This window comes from Macaca fascicularis, chromosome 8, assembly GCF_037993035.2.
Source record: "Macaca fascicularis isolate 582-1 chromosome 8, T2T-MFA8v1.1".
Classification (NCBI taxonomy): Eukaryota; Metazoa; Chordata; class Mammalia; order Primates; family Cercopithecidae; genus Macaca; species Macaca fascicularis.
Window position 1 is genome coordinate 29,315,598 of NC_088382.1, and position 7,498 is coordinate 29,323,095.

Genomic DNA, 7,498 nt, shown 5'->3' on the forward strand with positions numbered 1-7,498 from the left:
GCCTCAGCCTCCTGAGTAGCTGGGATTATAGGCACCTGCCACCATGCCCAGCTAATTTTTGTATTATTAGTAGAGACGGGGTTTCACCATATTGGCCAGGCTGGTCTCGAACTCCTGACCTCAGGATCTGCCTGCCTCTGCCTCCCAAAGTGCTGGGATTACAGGCGTGAGCCACGGCGCCCAGCCCCTGCATATAATTGTTTAATCATAATGTCTTAACTTGGGAATAAAAAGCAATGTAAAACATAAAAACACATAAACTCTTACAATATGTAAAGATTTGAACACTCGTTAGAAAACATTAAAGTGTCAAGTGCTTATGGTCATGCTGAATGTGGCAGTTGTAGGTGCAGACCCATACATGCAAATGTCATTGATGATTCGAACACCTCACATGTGGCCTTGTCACTGGTGATGGTAATTTTCAATATGATGAACAATTCTTGGTAAAGTTTTTGACGAAACAAAGGACAAATACTCTGTGATTCCACTTATATGAGGTACCTGGAATAGGCAAGTCTGAAGAGACACAAGGTAGATTAGAAGTTAGTGGTGGCTGGGAGGGAGAGAATGCATGGTTATTGCTTAATGGGTACAGAATTTCTGCTTAGGGTAATGAAAAAGTTTTGGAATAGATAATGGTGATGAACATTGCAAATGTAATTAATGCCACTGAATTGAAGTGGTTGAAATAGTAAATTTTAGGTTATATAGATCTTACCATATTTTTGAAATACCTATAAAAACCTTGGGAAAATGTGTGTTAATACATAAGATGGAGTTAGTTCTAGCTCAGAGAATGAATAAGAAATGGTCTTTCACCTACTTGAATATCCAGCGGGACGTCTGAAAGCATGCAAGACAGTTCTTTGTGGTAGCGAGCTGCCCTGCACTTCACCAGATATCTAGCATCGCTGGCCAACCCCGCTAAATGTCAGTAGGGCTCCTGCTTATTTATTGAAAAAAGTGCCCTACCAACTTCCACCCGTCCCCAGGAGGGTAATATTGCCCATCTTGAGAACCACTGAGACACAGAAAGTGAGAGCCAGGTAGGTGTCTGGGTTCTGGCCAAGCGAATGCCTGCAGTCCTCATGGGAATTAGCGTGCTCTGCAAGGAACCAGCAGAAATCTAGTTCTTTGAGGGATCAACTTGGAGGATGAGGAAATGGGGAGAAAGGATACAGCACTGTTGCATGAAAGCGGCTTCCAGTTCCCATCCCTGGCCCCTGGTTTCTTGGGCAGCAAGACTCATTGCAGTCCCCTGCCAGAGGGTGAAGCTAGAGAGCCTCGCACGTTTGCCACTCCTGTCAGTTGGCTCAGGATTGAGGCAGGACTGACTCAGCCCTTAGAGATGATACAGCAGTGCAGCTGACTATGACAATGACAATGACAGCTACCATTTATTAAATAATTGGCAAAGGCTTTACTTTTTTTTTTCATTTAATTTTAGCAACCAATTATAGGTGTGAAAACAGGTTCACACAGTTGCAAGGAGCCTGGTCAATCAAAAATCACTGACACCTGGCAGGGCACCACTGTCACAGAGGTTCCCAACCAAGAAATGCAAATCTCCCGCTGGTGCAGAAGTCTCACTTGGCAGCTTTCCCAGTCGGGCGGACACAGAGCTCCTTCTCCCCTCTGTGTGGCTTGCGGGGATTTCAGCTGGGGAGCTGAGTGCAGTCACCAGGCAGTAGGTTTACCACTTCCCCATCAGCCACTGCCCTCCCTGCACCCTCTCCTCTTTCCTCCCACCACAAGGCTGAGATTGATAGAGACCCAACCCACCCCATGACACCACCTCAAGGGTTTAAAGCCTGACCTAAGAAGTAGGGACTTCTCACGAGATGCCTGGCAATCCCAGCTTCAGGGCCTGGGATCTCACACTGTGCCTGCCAGAATGAATGTGCTGACAGAGCTCCCTGTCCACTGCATATAGGGCTTACTTCTTTTTGTTTTTGTTTCTTGAGACGGGGTCTTACCCTGTCGCTGAGGCTGGAGTGCAACGGCACAAGTTCAGCTCACTGCAAACTCAGCTGCCTGAATTCAAGCGATTCTCCTGCCTCAGTCTCCTGAGTAGCTGGGATTGCAGGCACGTGCCACCATGCCTGGCTTATTTTTGTGTGTGTGTGTGTGTGTGTGTGTGTATTTTTTTTTTTTTTCAGTAGAGATGGGTTTTCACCATGTTGGTCAGACTGGTCTTGGACTCCTGATCTCAGGTGATCTGCCTGCCTCAATCTCCCAAAGTGCTGGGATTACAGGCATAAGCCACTGAGCCCAGCCTGGCTTACTTCTTTTTGTATTCCTGAGACTTTTTGCTGATAGCTGGCTTGGGATCTCAGGCACAGAAGCAGGACTCAATGTCCCTACTGTTACTCTTTCTACCCCTTTACAGGGTCCCTAAGTGCCCACCTGATGCCAGTTTCTTCACCTCGCCACCACCCCAGAGGACCCTTTGATGTTGTCCCATACCTTTAACCCTTTTTCTGCCACACACTCAACTCCTAGCCCTTATAGAACTCTACTGCCAGTGGCACCAGCTGGTACCTCAGTTATTTTCTTTCTGTGCATGAAATCTTGGTGAGCAGAACCAAGTCTTCTGTGTTCTTTAAGCCCTTGCCCATTCTCCACTGTAATTAATGCAATGATGGGTACATGACACTAATAATTAGGGCAACTGCCTTTTGTTCACACTTTCACGGCATCTCCTTTGATCCTCACCACAACCTCGTCAGGCAGGTATTATTATTGTTCCCATTCCACAGGGGAGGAAATGTGAGACCTGAGTCACACACCCGGAATGCAGCAGAACCAGGTCTTGACTTTGGTCCTCTCACCCCGAGCTGCAGTGCCCTCAGCAAGGGACCCAAGCACCTGCTGGGGAAGCCTCTGAGTGAGTCTCCTAACAAATCAACATATTGAAAAGCACGGTGTCCAAAGTACTTTAGCAGTTCCTTTAAAAAGCAGCAAGATTTTTACTTTCTCTCAAAGTATTGAAATAACTTCACATCCATGAACAGTTGGAGGTACAGGATTTCAGTAAAACTCACGGAACAGGTGTTATGTTTCCTATTTCACCCAGGGAGCAACAGAGAAGATCATTGTTCTCCAAGGGTCCCATCTGGGTCTCTGGACAGGAGAGAATGAGAGAGGCCCTGCTAGGGGTGGCCCAGACCCCTGCATGCCCCTGTATAGTAGTTGGAGCCAAGGAACAATTATAAAAGGTACAAGAGGCGGGGCGTGGTGGCGCACACCTGCAATCCCAGCACTTTGGGAGGCTGAGGTGGGAGGATCGCTTGAGCCCAGGAAATCGAGATCAGCCTGGGCAACATAAGGAGACCCCGTCTCTACATGAAATTTAAAACTTAGCCAGCCATGGTGGCGCTAGCCTCTGGTCCTGGCTGCCAATCGCTTGAGCCCAGGAGATTGAGGCTGCACAACCTCCTGGGCTCAAGTGATCACACCACTGCATTCCAACCCTGGCAACAGAGTGAGGCCCTATCTCAAAACAAATAATAAAATAGAAAAAGATACAAGATACAGTGTTCTGAGGCAGATACACAGATCTAAACAAACAAAGTGGAATCAAAATAAAACAATGTACACAATTATAGCTACAGGAATTCCTGGATTCAGCAGCCAGGAGTTTGGGAGTCTGGTTCCTGGGGGGTGAGATTCCGTGTTCTTCAGGTCCAGGCCAGCATGGCTGTCCACACTGCTACCAGGGGCTTTCTGTGCCAAAATGGAGAGGCTGAACCACCAGATCATCACAGAGAGCAATGCATAGAACCAAGTGGAAAGTCCAAAGCAAATCATGAGTCGAAACGGGCCCAGAGAACAGGAAAATCCGGATGTGGATTTGGCAAACCAGTGGAGCAAGCAGAGCCCTAGCAGGTGGAAGAGAAGCAGGGCTTGGAGTCATCACCAACGCCCAGCTCCTGGGCAACATTGCATCTCATTTCTCTTCCTGAACATAGGATAAGGCTTTGTTAGCCAGGATTCAGAGGCCAGCACTGTGGATGAGAAGTTTTAGTAGCTGACTCCAAGGAGAAAGACACCAAGTTCACACAACAAACAGGTGACGGCACCTGTAAAAGAGCACTAGCTTCAAACATCAGTCAGATTCCTTTCTCTTCTAGACCCCCTCAAGCTGCAGGAAGTCAGCCAGTTTTGAAGAGGGCAATTATCAAATGTCAACATTCTAATTGGTCTCCAATACTCCTGCTATGGTCTGAATGTTGGTGTCCCAAAAAAATTCCTATATTGGGACCTAACCCCCAGTGTGAAGGTATAAATAGGTGGGGCTGTCTACAGCTATACCAACCTGAATGCATCTGATCTCATCTGGTCTTGGAAGCTAAGCAAGGTAAAGCCTGGTTAGTTCTTACATGGGAAACCGTCTGGGAATACCAGGTGCTGTAGGCTTAAAAAGAAAAAAAGAAGTGAGGCCTTTGGGGTTTTTAGGTCATAAGAGCTCTGCTCTAATAACTGGGATTAGTGACCTTATAAAAGGGGCTAAAGGGCGTGTTTTTGACCCTTTCACCATGTGAGGATGGAACACGAAGACACCATCTTGAAGTAGAGGCGCTGAGTCTGCTGGCACGTGGATCTTGGACTTCCCAGCCTCCAGAACCATGAGCAATAAATTTCTGTTATTAGGCTAGTCATGGTGGCCACACCTGTAATCCCAGCACTTTGAGAGGCCAAGAAAGGAGGATCACTTGAGGCCGGGAGTTTGAGACCAGCCTGGGCAACATGGTGAAACCCTAGCTCTACAAAAAATGCCAAAAAAATCAGCTAGGTGTTGTGATGCCTGTAGTCCCAGCTACTCAGGAGCCTGAGGTGGGAGGATTGTTTGAGCCCAGGAGGTGAAGGTTGCAATGAGCCAAGATCCTACCATTGCACTCCAGTCTGGGCAACAGAGTGAGACTCTGTCTCAAAAAAAATAATAATAAAATAAAAATACATTTTGGTTGTTTATAAATTATCTAGTCTAAGGGCTTTTTTGTTATAGCAGCCCAAATGGACTAAAGGCAACTCCACAGTGAGGCATGATTACTCTTCCTTCCTGAAGCCTTGGGATTACACGTTGCCACTGTAGAAAAGAAGCACCTTTATACCGCTTCTAGAAATTCAAGCTGAAAATGCTTCCAGAGAGAACACTATGGTCAACCTCATAACCCTGGTCAGGCTGACCCCCATCCCCCTCCCAGCTCAAATACAACCTGAGTTATGTTCAAAGGAGATCTCAAAGCAGGATCAAGCCTTGTATTACTTTCTTCCAATAATTTTTTATTCTTATTAAATACATGATATTATAAATAAACTAATAGGACTCCAAAGGAAAGGAAAAATTTGTCCCACACTATCAACACTCCAAGTTGAACTGCTTTTTGTTGGTTCAAGTTCATTTTCGTTTCATTTCATTGGCATGTATCATTTTTATGTAGCTGAAGTCATCACCATGTACAGTAAAATTTATTCTCTTTATCACTTACAATTAAATCCTAAGCACTTTTTTATGTTATATGGGGTCCTCGCAATTATTATTGGCTCTGTATATCTCACAAAAGGTTATACTGCATAATTCACCCAATCTCTTCTTGAACAGTGTCCTTCTAGATTACTTTCTGTTTTTCACTGTCGGACCTAATGTTACAATGAACAGTTTAGTGCATTACTCAGATCACCACTCTGGAACAGAGCCTGGGAGCCTAAGAGAATTTTTCAGGCACCTCTTTCCACAAGATGATATGCAATGAGGTGGGCTGGTTCCGGCCTAATGGGAAGAGAGATGGGGGCAGCAAGAAAAATGGAAGATGCTGGGTTTGTTCTACAGTTGACCTGAGACTGTGGTCCTCATCATTTTTAGAGAGAAGTGAATGGGCAGGAGTAGTTGTCGTTTTGAGGAAAGGTCCTACGAGGCCTGGGGGAAAAGATGGGTCACTTCCTGGTCCAGACGTGAAAACCACAGTGGCCAGGGGTCAGGGAAATACAAAAATGGCCCAGAAGCAGCATTTTCATGCAAGTGGGGCAGCAGAGGCAGAGTGAGGGGCAACCCTCCAATGGGTTATGGGCTGAGGACCCCACAAGCAGGCTGGAGCAGGGCAGAAGGAAACGTGGTCCTTCCCACATGCAAGACACTGGCAGAGACCTCCAAGAACTGATGGAGTGACTCTGAGGCAGGGACTTGAGTTCCTCCAGTTATGTAGTTGACCCAGTGAGTGTGTGGTCTACAGGCATCAATGTTAATGGGTTCTCATCTGTACCTGCAAACCAGACAGGCTGGAAAGAGTCAAGGGTTTAGATAGCTTTCCTTTTGAGCTATTTTCCTAGGATAGCTTTCCAGAAGCAGGATCACTGGGTTAAAGGGCACCAAAGCTTTTTTTTTCCTGTGGAATTCCCATAGTCAGTTCTCAGGCCCAGCTTCCATGTTCTTCTTGTCTTCTCTGCCCTAGTCCCAGGAACTCAACCACATTTTGGGTTTTATTTTGTTTTTGTTTATTTGTTTGTTTGCTTTTGAGATAGAGTCTCACTCTGTCGCCCAGGTTGGAGTGCAGTGGTGCTATCTTGGCTCAGTACAGTGGTGCTATCTTGGCTCCACCTCCTGGGTTCGAACGATTCTCGTACCTCAGCCTCCCAAGTAGCTTGGATTACAAGCATGCACCACCACGCCCAGCTAATTTTTTTGAATTTTTAGCAGAGACGGTGTTTCACCATGTTGGCCAGGCTGGTCTCGAACTCCTGACCTCAGGTGATCATCCTGCTTCGGCTTCCCAAAGTGCTGGGATTACGGGCATGAGCCACCATGTCTGACCTCAAACACTTTTCTTTTCTCTTTAGTGTTGCCCCCTCCCTCTTCCCCATAGGGAGCCTCTCCATCCAAGACCATCTCTGCCCCTCATCCTTGAAATATCTGCAGCAACTCTGTGTTATGAAAGCATTAGTAACGGAGTTGCATGTACTGCTAATACTACCGTGATTTTCTTTATTTTTAGCCTATATGCATAAGGAAAGGAAATACTAGATCTCTGAGAGGTTCATAAAAAGGAAGATGTTGCTCTCCACCCCACTCCCCTTGTTGGTTATTAAGCCAGTTCCCCATTTTCTCACTTCTCCTAAAGGCAAACTCTGAGTCCATTTCATTTTAAGCATCACTGCAAGGGCACAATACAGTGGTAACTGAGATATTTAAAACAAGGGAAAAGGCACACAAACGTGAAAGTCTTAGTAAGTTTTGAGGGGCTCACTTCTGTCTTTGTTTTTGAGATGAGATCTTGCTTTGTCACCAAGGCTGGATTGCAGTGGTACAATCACAGCCCACTGTAGCCTCAAACCCCCCAGGCTCAAGTGAAGCTTCTACCTCAGCCTCCTGAGTAGTTGGGACTACAGGTGTTGTATTAGTCCGTTCTCATGCTGCTAATAAAAACCTATCTGAGACGGGGTAATTTATAAAGGAAAGAGGTTTAATTGACTCACAGTTTCACACAGCTGGGGAGGA

The 7,498-nt window shown here is 46.2% G+C and overlaps 1 pseudogene; it reads left to right on the forward strand.

The window, feature by feature from the left end:
- The first annotated feature begins 4,303 nt into the window (after positions 1-4,303).
- Positions 4,304-4,422, forward strand: LOC123575330 (5S ribosomal RNA; annotated as a pseudogene).
- The last annotated feature ends 3,076 nt before the right edge of the window (positions 4,423-7,498 follow it).